Here is a 12,995-nt window from a genome sequence, read left to right on the forward strand (position 1 = left end):
ATAATCTATGATTAATCTAGGACAAAGGTTCGGCACAACATCGTGGGCTGAAGGGCCTGTTCTGTGCTGTATTTTTCTATGTTCTATGTTCTATCCACACTGCCAAGAATCTTACCATTAGCCCAGTACTCGGTCTTCCTGTTATTCCTTCCAAAATGAATCACCTCACACTTTTCTGCATTAAACTCCATTTGCCACTTCTTAGCCCAGCGCTGCAGCTTATCTATGTCCCTCTGTAACTTGTAACATCCTTCCGCACTGTCCACAACTCCACCGACTTTAGTGTCATCTGCAAATTTACTCACCCATCCTTCTACGCCCTCCTCCAGCTCATTTATAAAAATGACAAACAGCAGAGGCCCCAAAACAGATCCTTGTGGTACAGCACTAGTAACTGGATGCCAGTCTGAACATTTCCCATCAACCACCACCCTTTGTCTTCTTCCAGCTAGCCAGTTTCTGATCCAAACTGCTAAATCACCCTGAATCCCATGCCTCCGTATTTTCTGTAGTAGCCTACCGTGGGGAACCCTATCAAACGCTTTACTGAAATCCATATACACCACATCAACTACTTTACCCTCATCCACCTGTTTGTTCACCTTCTCAAAGAACTCAATAAGATTTGTGAGGCACGACCTACCCTTCACAAAACCGCGTTGACTATCTCTAATCAAAAACTACGATTCAGTTTATAAAGTAAAGGTATTGAAATTCAAAGAAAAATAATTGTTTGCAATTAATATATTCATTTTGCCCCACACCAGTGCGGAATGGGAATGGATAATGCTCATTCATAGAATCATAGAATCCGTACAGTGCAGAAGGAGGCCATTTGGCCCATCGAGTCTGTACCGACCCTCTGAAAGAGCACCCTACCTGGGTCCACTCCCTCAACCTATCGAATAAACCCAGTAACCCCACCTAACCTAATCATTATTTTATATTATTCTTATTTTCTATCATGGTACATTTAAACATATTCATAACATTCTACCCAAAATGCTCCATGCAGGTGAAGGTGCCCTACCTCAAATAGAGGGTCATTGACGCTCTGGCGTGCAGTAGGAAGGGATCTGCTGCACACGGGCCTCTCCACCGTACAAATATGTGGGACTTCTTCATACTGAAAAATCCCAGGCAATTGGTAGTTGTGAGGTTGCAGGATAATTATGTCTTTACTTTGTAATTCCATAATCCATCTGCTCTATCACATTGGGGACACTCCCTTAACTTGACCCTTTATTAATAATGTCACTGGGGTATATGAAATGTGCAAAATTATTGGATTAAATTCTACTCTGTGTTTAACTAACCAGTAAACTTCGAATATCTTTTTGCACACAGGTAGATCAATTTCTCCACAGGGGTTAATGTATGTGAGAATTATCCACCCTGGGATCTCAGTATGAACAAGGTGGGGTGTATTTGGAGACAGGATGTCCCAGTTCCCCATCCTGGGACTCTCAGTGTGAACAGGATGGGATGTGCTTGGAGACAGGGGGCGCGATTCTCTGAAATGGAGACAGACTGCTCGTGCCGTCGTGAACGCCGTCGAGTTTCACGACGGCGCTAAACGGCCCCTATCCCGACCGATTCAGGGCCTGAAAATGGGCTAGGAGTGGCGCCGCGTCATTTATGCGCGCCAGGCCTTGGCGCCGTGTAAAGGCGGCGCCGCATACATGACGCGGCCAGCGCCGCATAACTGGCGTCACCCGCGCATGCGCGGTTACTGTCCGCCCCGCAAGAAGATGTCAGACGGATCTTGCGGGGCTGCGAAAGAAAGGAGGTCCTCCTTCAGAGAGGACGGCCCGACGATCAGTGGGCACCGATCGTGGGCCAGACCCCAGTTGAGGCCCACCCCCCCCCGGTGCAGGATCCCCCCTCGTTCCCCCGCAGGCCGCCCCCCCCAGCATTCCCGCGCTGTTCCCACCGGCAGCGACCAGGTGTGGCCGGCGCCAGGGGGAACCCGCCGTTTTGGGCAGGCCGCTCGGCCCATCCGGGCCGGGGAATCGCGGGGGGTACCGGTGAATCGCCATTTTGGCTATCTCAGGCGATTCACTGGACCGCGCCGCGCAAAACGCGATTGTGCCGATCTGGCCGCTTTCCTGAATCGCGGGAGGGCGTCGGACCAGTGTCGCGGGAAAATTTGGCGACCCAGGTGATTCACCAAACCGGCGCGGGAGCGGAGAATCGCGCCCAGGATGTCCCAGTTCCCCACCCTGGGATTCTCACTGTGAACAGGGTGGGATGTGTTTGGAGACAAGGGGCAAAATTCTCCGGAAACGGCGCGATGTCCGCCGACTGGCGCCCAAAACGGCGCAAATCAGTCGGGCATCGCGCCGCCCCAAAGGTACGGAATGCTCCGCATCTTTGGGGGCCGAGCCCCAGCCTTAAGGGGCTAGGTCGGCGCTGGATGAATTTCCGCCCCGCCAGCTGGCGGAAAAGGCCTTTGGTGCCCCGCCAGCTGGCGCGGAAATGACATCTCCGGGCGGCGCATGCGCGGGAGCGTTAGCGGCCGCTGACGGCATTCCCGCACATGCGCAGTGGAGGGAGTCTCTTCCGCCTCCGCCGTGGTGGAGACCGTGGCAGAGGCGGAAGGGAAAGAGTGTCCCCACGGCACAGGCCCGCCCGCGGATCGGTGGGCCCCGATTGCGGGCCAGGCCACCGTGGGGGCACCCCCCAGGCCAGATCGCCCCACGCCCCCCCCCCCCCCAGGAGCCCGGAGCCCGCCCGCGCCGCCTTGTCCCACCTGTAAGGTAGGTGGTTTAATCTATGCCAGCGGGACAGGCATTTTAGCGGTGGGACTTCGGCCCATCCGGGCCGGAGAATCGCGTGGGGGGGCCCGCCAACCTGCGCGGCGCGATTCCCGCCCCCGCCGAATATCCGGTGCCGGAGACTTCGGCAACCGGCGGGGGCGGGATTCACGCCAGCCCCCGGCGATTCTCCGACCCGGCGGGGGGTCGGAGAATCTCGCCCAGGATGTCCCAGTTCTCCACCCTGGGATCCTCAGTGTGAACAGGGTGGGATGTGTTTGGAGACGGGATTTCCCAGTTCTCCACCTTTAACGGGACCAGGAGAGGACCAGATGGATTGAATGACATCACTACAGTTCCTGGTATCCAACCTCCCTGAGCTTAGCGCATTATGGGCTGGCAGTGTTTGGTGGGGCAGTGTAGAGGGAGTTTTACTCTATCAAAACTGTGCTGTACTTGCTCGATGCGGTTTGTTGGGTTATGTATTAGGAGTTCTCCTGTGCATCTAGCCTGCGCTGCACTTGCCCTGGGATTTTTTGAGAGAACCATTTAGAGGGAGCTTTGTTCTGCATCTAAGATGCACTGTACTTAGGTTGGAGTGTTAGATTGCAAAGTGAGGGGTATTTATTCTGTTTCTAACATTCATTGTACCTGCCAGAGTGGTTTCCACATTGGATCAGGTGAATTAAATTCTCTGACCTGGAAAGCTCCTTTGACAGATTAAATTAATTAATTCACAATAAATTTTGAATGGAGAGAGGCTGTTTAAATATCCTCTGTGCGGAATGAATGAACTCCAGCTGCTGAGGCACCGGTGAGTTCACATGCAGGGCTTGGATTCTGCTGTTATTCATCACGTTCAGGCCTGGGCCTTGTCAGAGTGTCAATGAACTGGAGTTTCTGTGTGATTTTAAAAAACAATCATCTCAATGGCATCACAGAAATCAACTGGTGTTTATGCTTCATAATTTTCAATGCTGGGGCTTTTCCCCAACATTCCCTGCAAAAGTAAATGTGCCCTGTTTACTCTACAGGAGCTCAGTGTGCAGGTGCGATGCTGGACAGTAGCGGAAGCACGAGCAGTGCTGGTTTGTTCTGAATCATGAGAGTGCTGGACGTGCTTTTCCAGCTGGTGGGAGTTGTAGCACGCAGAGAATTGAGTCTCCAGATAAAACCTGCTGATGGCCACAAGCTGAGAATAAAAACCTGCTGGTCCCAAATTTGCTGGTCAGGGGCTTTTTCCCGGGAACAGTCACAGGGCTATTGGCTGTCATTTTCATTCAGGGAGAAGCAGAGTTCATGCATGGCCATCCTGGTGAGAGAACACCTGGGGCTGGTTTAGCACCAAGGGCTAAATGGCTGGCTTGTAATGCAGAACAATGCTAGCAGCGTGGGTTCAATTCCCGTACCGGCCTCCCCGAACAGGCGCCGGAATGTGGCGACTAGGGGCTTTTCACAGTAACTTCATTGAAGCCGACTTGTGACAATAAGCGATTATTATTATTATGAACAGGAAGTGGGTGGGGCTTCAGGGTCTCAGTGACTAGGAGAGAAAATTATTGAGTTGTTAACTTCACTCTCAGTCTGCACACAGGTTAGAACTGAACCGAGTCAGAGTAGAGGGTGGGGGAAACTGGGAATGGAGGAAAGAAATGGTGGAGATGGTGAAAAGAGTTAATAATAATCTTTATTAGTGACACAAGTATCCTTACATTAACACTGCAATGAAGTTACTGTGAAAAACCCCCAGTCGCCACATTCCGGCGCCTGTTCGGGTCACGGAGGGAGAATTCAGAATGTCCAATTCACCCAACAGCAATTCTTTCGGGACTTGTGGAAGACAACCGGAGCACCCGGAGGAAACCCACAACAGACACAGGGAGAACGTGCAGACTCCGCACAGACGGTGACCCAAGCCGGGAATCGAACCTGGCACCCTAGCGCTGTGAAGCAACAGTGCTAACCATTGTGCTACCATGCCGCCCACTGCTACCGTGCTGCCCACTCTTTTGGTTTGGTTCTTACCACAGAGGGGAGGGAGAGTTTGTGAGATGAGAATTTACAGCTTAGAAGAAAACATTGAAAATGGAATTATCTGTTCTGAATTTGGTAGAAGGTATTAAAGAAAAAAATTTGCAGATGGTAAACTCAAACTAAACATCACTTCACATTTGACTTCAGGAAGCAAAGTACTGTACACACCCCTGTCAGCATCAATGGGGCCGAGGTGGAGATGGTTAGCAGTTTTAAATTCTTAGGGGTGCACATCTCCAAAAATCTGTCCTGGTCCACCCACGTCGACGCCACCACCAAGAAAGCACAACAGCGCCTATACATCCTCAGGAAACTAAGGAAATTCGGCATTTCCACATTAACCCTCACCAACTTTTACAGATGCACCATAGAAAGCATCCTATCAGGCTGCATCACAGCCTGGTATGGCAACTGCCCGGCCCAGGACCGCAAGAAACTTCAGAGAGTCGTGAACACTGCCCAGTCCATCACACGAACCTGCCTCCCATCCATTGACTCCATCTACACCTCCCGCTGCCTGGGGAAAGCGGGCAGCATAATTAAAGACCCCTCCCACCTGGCTTACTCACTCTTCCAACTTCTTCCATCGGGCAGGAGATACAGAAGTCTGAGAACACGCACGAACAGACTCAAAAACAGTTTCCTCCCCGCTGTTACCAGACTCCTAAATGACCCTCTTATGGATTGACCTCATTAACACTACACCCTATATGCTTCATCTGATGCCGGTGCTTATGTAGTTACATTGTATATGTTGTGTTGCCCTATTATGTATTTTCTTTTCTTCCCTTTTCTTCCCATGTACTTAATGATCTGTTGAGCTGCTCGCAGAAAAATACTTTTCACTGTACCTCGGTACACGTGACAATAAACAAATCCAATCCAATCCACATAATAATAATCTTTATTATTGTCACAAGTAGGCTTACATTAACACTGCAATGAAGTTAGAGCAGCATGGTAGCGCAGTGGTTAGCACTGCTGCCTCACGGCGCCGAGGTCCCAGGTTCGATCCCGGCTCTGGGTCACTGTCCGTGTGGAGTTTGCACACTCTCCCCGTGTTTGTGTGGGTTTCACCCCCACAACCCAAAGATGTGCAGGGTAGGTGGATTGGTCACACTAAATTGCCCCTTAATTGGAAAAAATGAATTGGGTACTCTAAATGTATAAAAAGAAAACACTGCAATGAAGTTATTGTGAAAAGCCCTTAGTCGCCACACTCCAGCGCCTGTTAGGGTCACGGAGGGCGAATTTAGAATTGCCAATTCACCTAACAAGCATGTCTTCCAGGACTTGTGGGAGGAAACTGGAGCACCCGTAGGAAACCCACGCAGACACATGGAGAACGTGTAGACTCCAGACAGTGACCCAAGCAGAAATCGAACCTGGGTCCCCGGTGCTGTGTAGCAACAGTGCTACCCACTGTGCTACCGTGCCACCTTGAGGGCTAATGGTTAGTCGATTCATTAGACCCTCAATGTCGAAGGCCTTTGAATGTGGAAGGAGCAATGTTTAGTCTATCCTGTCCATGGGAAAAGATATAAAATATTATTGTGACTGGAAAAGTACCGATACACACACACCCAAGTGAGAGTGTTCAGAACTGACTGTGAGAAGAGCTTCACCCAGTTACACAGCCTGCAGAAATATCATATATAGGGAAATATTTGGCAGATAAAGTATAATTTGGGAAAAAAGTGAAGTTGTCCCCTGTGTTGGGAATAATAATAATTTAAATAGAGAGACTGCAGAAGACCACAGTGGAGAAGCATCTGTGTGTCTTTGTACATGAACCACAAGTGTATTTATTACCTCACACTCCTCCAGATTGATCTCCATTTGCTTCTTTGCTGCCCAGCTGATCAGTCTACCGATATCTTCCTGTAGTCTACAACTTTATTCCTCACCTTCAACCACAAGGCTGCAAATGTCTCAACCATGTCCCTATGTTAAAGTATAAATCATTCCTATGTAACACACAAAGCACGGAATCTTGTCCTGAACAATCCAGAACTCCGCTGGAAACAGTCTTCCGGTCACAAACTTACCTCTGGACCAATCCCCTTTGCTTCCTGCTGCTCCAGCTGATGACATTTCCAGCACTTGTGATTGCCAAGCATAATGGAAGTGTCCTGGTTTTCCCACTTGGAACCGGATGTTCATTCCACGAGGCTGGGATGTCCTGCCATGTTTTTATTTATTTAATTATTAACTGACTTAAGTAAATAAACTTATGAATAAAACAAATAAAGATTCATCAGATACTCACCAATCATTTTTTTCCATTCTCCTAAAGTCACCTTATTTTTATAGGAAGTTAACTGAAGTGTTTTCCTAACCTCTCATTATCTAAATACCTCAGATTTTTATTTACTGAAAAATTCAGACTTCTTCACTGTTCAATCGCTTGTTATTTAGCTTCCTCTTCATCCCTATTGATTAATTGATCATTTACACGGCGCCGCTTTTACGCGGCGCCAAGACCCTGCGCGCGTAAATGACGTGGCGTCGCTCCTAGCACCCCGGGGGCGGGAGAATAGGGGGCTGGGAACAGCTTCCGACGCCGGAGTGAAACACTCCGGTTTTCACTCTGGTGTCGGCACTTAGTCTCCCAATGAAAGAATTGCGCCCATTATCTCTTACTACTCCAGATTGAATTCCATTTACCATTTTTCAATCCATGGCTTTGTCCCTCGTTGTCTAAAATACATGAACAACTTTTGTATAATCCTGGTGCCTACATTTCAGTCTAAATCATTGAGAGATACCGGAAAACTGTGGAGCCCCACTGGAAACAGTCGTTCAGGCATCATTCAGTCCTTGATGTGACGAACAGCAACAACAACAGCTGAATCCAAACCCTGCTGTTGCCTGTGAACTTGCTGATACATAGATACATAGAGCATACAGTGCAGAAGGAGGCAATTCGGCCCATCGAGTCTGCACCGACCCACTTAAGCCCTCACTTCCTCCCTATCCCCGTAACCCAATAACCCCTCATAACCTTTTTGGTCACTAAGGGCAATTTATCATGGCCAATCCACCTGCACGTCTTTTGTGAGGGCCACGAAGAATCCAGCATGAGTTTTAAGGATACAAAGTAATAACATTTATTTACAATAACATATATATGTTATACATATATATATGTATAACAGCGGCAGCAACTTCCCTTGCTGCACACTTCTTCCTGCTGGTTCCAAACTGGCCAACTTTATTTATACATGGAGTTTACTAATGGTTTCTCCGCCCCCCTCATTGGGGAAGCTCATACTCCCACAGGATTGTGGGATTGTCATTAGTCCCCAGCCAATGGTAAGCAGGCAGGTTATAACACCGAATGAATCCCTTCCCACTCTTGGAGCCAGTGAATGGCCTCTCCCCAGTGTGAATGCGTTGGTTTTTCAGAAGATCCCTTTTGCTTTTAAATGTTTTCTCACAGTCAGAACAATTAAAAGGTCTGATCAGTGTGAACAAATTGGTGTGTCTGGAGGTTCGATGCACAAGTGAATTTCTTCCCAGACACAGAGCAGGTGAACGGCCTCTCCCCAGTGTGAGTGCGATGATGTATCAGTAAATCCTTTTTACTTTTAAAGCTCTTCTCACAGTGAGAACATTTAAAGATCTCTTATCAGTGTGAACACATTGGTGTGTATGGAGTTTCGATGTCTGAGTGAATCCCTTTCCACACACGGAGCAGGTGAATGGCCTTTCCCCAGTGTGAGTGCGTTGGTGGAACAGTAAATCTTTTCTGCTTTTAAAGTTCTTCTCACAGTCAGCACATTTAAATGGTCTCTGAGCAGAGTGGACCTGATGGTGAGTCTGGAGGTTTGATAAAGCATTAAATCCCTTCCCACATTTCAGACAGGTGAATGGCCTCTCACCAGTGTGAATACGTCGATGAGTTTCCAATACAGATGGGTAATTGAATCCACTCCCACAGTCCCCACATTTCCATGGTTTCTCCATGGTTATTGACAGGTTATCAGGTGTAAGTGGGATGCAGATTTGCAGTCAGATCAGTCGTGATGTTATTAAATGGTGGAACAGGCTCACGGGGCTGAATGTCCTATTGCTGCTTCTTGATTCCTATGGTGCGAGTGTCCTTATGTCTCTCCAACTTGGATCATCAGTTGAAGCCTGAGTATGGTGTCTCCCTGATGTAAATGCTACAATTTAATTTCATGCTGTGTGATTGGTTAAAGCTCAGTTCCAGCTAACTGTGGAAAATTACTGAGATGTCTGTGTCTCGGTGCTTTTCCAATCACAGTGATTTTTGAATTTTTTTCCCCAAAGATAAAACAGACAAACATTTCTCCTTCCACGTTGAAAGGCCGATCCTGATGAATCAAGTGATTCTGTCAGATCTTGATATGATGTTTACATCTGCAAATATTCTGTAAAAGGAGGTTGCATTGAATTATTGTGAATATATAAGCCACAAACAGGCCATTCTGTCTCAGATTCTGCTGCTGTCCACACTCGGCACACATCTCCGACTCTCCCACCTATCAAATCTCAGCCTTTCAGCTGATTTTCAATTCCATTTTCTCTCATGTGCTTGTCCCGTTTCCTTTTGAAAACATCTCAGCCTTTTCCTCAACTCATTTCCATGGTAATGAGTTGCACATTCTAAACCTGTGAGTAAATAAATTTGTCCGTATTGCCCCCTTGGATTTATTCGTAACTATCGTGTATTTATGACTTGTTGTTTATTTCTTTATTTTTAAATTTTAGAGTACCCATTTATTTATTTATTTTTTCCAATTAAGGGGCAATTTAGTGTGGCCAATCCACCTAACCTGCACATCTTTGGGTTGTGGGGGTGAAAGACTCGTTGTTTATTGATGGTCCCTGATTTTGGGCTCTCTCACATCACCCCTCTCTAACCGACTGTTAATTTTGAAGATTTCTATCAGGTCACTGCTTAATTCCTTTTTTGGGCCCCACTCCATCTAATCTTTCCTGAGAGTTGTAATCTCTCATATTACAAAAGTCATCACTGTCAATCCAGGATAGAATTCGCAAATAGACAAACCTTTCTGTTGGATTGAGTTTCTTGTGTACAAATTCTGCAATTCTAACTTCCTGTAAACGGAGTTTACACAAGCCATCACCGTCAGTCCAGGATAGAGATTCTGAACAGACAATTCTAGTTTCTGTGGAACATTTTTCCCTCTCTTGTTCCCCCAAATCTGTAAATCCCAGGGCGGCACGGTGGCGCAGTGGTAGCACTGCAGTCTCACGGCGCCGAGGTCCCAGGTTCGATCCCGGCTCTGGGTCACTGTCCTAGTGGAGTTTGCACATTCTCCTCATGTTTGCGTGGGTTTCACCCCCACAACCCAAAGATGTGCAGGGTAGGTGGATTGGCCACACTAAATTGCCCCTTAATTGGAAAAATGAATTGGGTACTCTAAATTTAAAAAAAAAAAGAAAATCTGTAAGTCCCTGTCCCACACACTCTCCCTCCTCCCTGGGCTGAAATCCAAACCCATCTGCACCATTTCTTTTCTCCCTCCCTCTCCTCTGCCTGGGTTCAGTTCTCCAGCTCCTGTCTGCAGACTGACAATAAAATCAATGGGTCTTATTGGGGGTTTGGGGCCTCCAGCGGATGTTTGTGAATCCTCCCCGCCCACCTGCCGGCATTTCCTTCCTTACCAGAGATCAGAGTCCTCATTGATTTGAGTGCAAAGTGTAAGCTCTTATTTCTTGTCCCCCTCCCCCATCCTCTGATGTGAACCATCCTCCAGTGTCTGAAGCAGGATGGTGCCCGTTAACCGGGGCGTGTTCCCGGGAGGGAGGGAGAAGCCCCGCTGCTGCAAACCAGGGAGCTGACAATGATTGTGAACAGTAAGAAGTCTTACAACACCAGGTTAAAATCTAACAGGTTTGTTTTGAATCACTAGCTTTCGGAGCGCTGCTCCTTCCTCAGGTGAATGAAGAGGTGGGTTACACAAACAAATATATAAACAAATTCAATGATGCGAGATGATACTTTGAATGCGAGTCATTGCAGGTAATTAAGTCTTTACAGGTCCAGACGAAGTGACTGGAGGAGGGATAATCACAGGTTAAAGAGGTGTGAATTGTCTCAAGCCAGGATTTTGGGTAGGATTTTGCAAGCTCAGGCCAGATGGTGGGGGGTGAATGTAATACGATATGAATCCAAGGTCCCGGTTGAGGCCGTTCTCATTTGTGCGGAACTTGGCTGTAAGTTTCTGCTCAGCGATTCTGCGTTGTCACGCGTCCTGAAGGCTGTCTTGGAGAACGCTTACCCGAAGATCAGAGGCTGAATGCCCTTGACTGCTGAAGTCTTCACTGACTGGAAGGGAACATTCCTGCCTGGCGATTGTCGCACGATGTTCGTTCATCCGCTGTCGCAGTGTCTGCATGGTCTCGCCAATTCGGGATTTAAAAAAAAAAAAATTTAGAGTACCCAATTCATTTTTTCCAATTAAGGGGCAATTTAGCATGGTCAATCCACCTACCCTGCACATCTCTGGGTTGTGGGGGTGAGACCCACGCAAACACGGGGAGAATGTGCAAACTCCACACGGACAGTGACCCAGAGCCAGGATCGAACCTGGGACCTCGGCGCTATGAGGCAGCAATGCTAACCACTGGGCCAACGTGCTGCCCCAGGAACATCCTTTCCTGCAGTGGATGAGGTAGACAACGTTGGCCGAGTCGCACGAGTATGTACTGCGTACCTGGTGGGTGGTGTTCTCACGTGTAATGGTGGTACCCATGTTGATGATCTGGCATGTCTTGCAGAGGTTGCCTTGGCAGGGTTGTGTGGTGTCATAGTCGCTGTTCTCCCGAAGGCTGGATAGTTTGCTGCAAACAATCATCTGTTTGAGGTTGCGCAGTTTTTTGGAGGCAAGTAGTGTGTGTGTGGGGGGGGGGGGCCTTGGCAAGATGTTTGTCTTCGTCGATGATGTGTTGAAGGCTGCGAAGAAGGTGTTGTAGTTTCTCCACTCCAGGGAAGTACTGGACAACAAAGGGTACTCTGTCGGTTGTGTCCCGTGTTTGTCTTCATTTTATTGCTGTGGCACGTTGGAACTGCCAATCGATGAGTCGAGCGCCATATCCCGTTCGTATGAGGGCATCTTTCAGCGTCTATAGATGTCTGTCATGTTCTGCTCATCTGAGCAGATCCTGTGTATATGGAGCGCTTGTCCATAGGGGATGGCTTCTTTAATGTGTTTAGGGTGGAAGCTGGAGAAGTGCAGCAGCGTGAGGTTATCCATGGGTTTGCGGTAAAGCGAAGTGCTGAGGTGACCGTTCTTGATGGAGATGAGTGTGTCCAAGAATGCAACCGATTTTGGAGAGTAGCCCATGGTGAGTCTGATGGTGGGATGGAACTTATTGAAGTCATTGTGTAGTCGTTTCAGTGACTCTTCGCCGTGGGTCCAAAGGAAAAAAATGTCATCGATGTATCTGGTATATGTAACGTCGGTTGAGGTCCTGTGCGGTGAGGAGGTCTTGTTCAACTTGTGCATGAAGATGTTGGCGTATTGAGGTGCGAATTTGTCCCCGTCGTTATACACCAGATACATAAATGGCATTTTATTCCTTTGGACCCCGGTGGAAGCCCCAAACCCCAATAAGAAGTTTCCGGGCCCGGGGTTGCATCGAGCGGCGGGACAGCTGCGCCCTGCTCTCAGTGACAGACCTGAGTTAACGGCTGCCGTCTTTACAGAGGCTGCAAACCCGCAGGGGGCAAAGCATCAGAGATAGAGTTTGTTGTGAAACCAATGGGATATTGTTAAACAGGAGGTCAGGGTTACAGTCAACAACAACAACTTCTATTTATATAACACCTTTAACATCATAAATCATCCCAGTCAACTTCACAGGAACATTATAAAACAAAGTGAGACACCCAGACACAAAAGGAGATATTAGGGCAGGTGACCAAAAACGTGGACAAGGAGGTGAGTTTTAAAGAGAGTCTTCAAGGAAGAAAGTGAGGTGGAGACGGTGAGTAATTACAATCGGAGTGGACAAGAGTCCAGGATCAGAGCTGTCCAAATTTCTCTGGGGATCGTATGGCCGGAGGAAGCACAGGGATTATAGGGGAAAGGAACTTGCTGTGAATTAAGACTTTTGGATGGTTTTAGGTTTACAGAGGTAGAATGTAGGAGAGAGCCAGGTGGGTAATGGAATACTCGAGTCTGAAAGTGACGATGGCATGACCGAGGT

Source organism: Scyliorhinus torazame, chromosome 5 (genome assembly GCF_047496885.1).
Source record: "Scyliorhinus torazame isolate Kashiwa2021f chromosome 5, sScyTor2.1, whole genome shotgun sequence".
Classification (NCBI taxonomy): domain Eukaryota; kingdom Metazoa; phylum Chordata; class Chondrichthyes; order Carcharhiniformes; family Scyliorhinidae; genus Scyliorhinus; species Scyliorhinus torazame.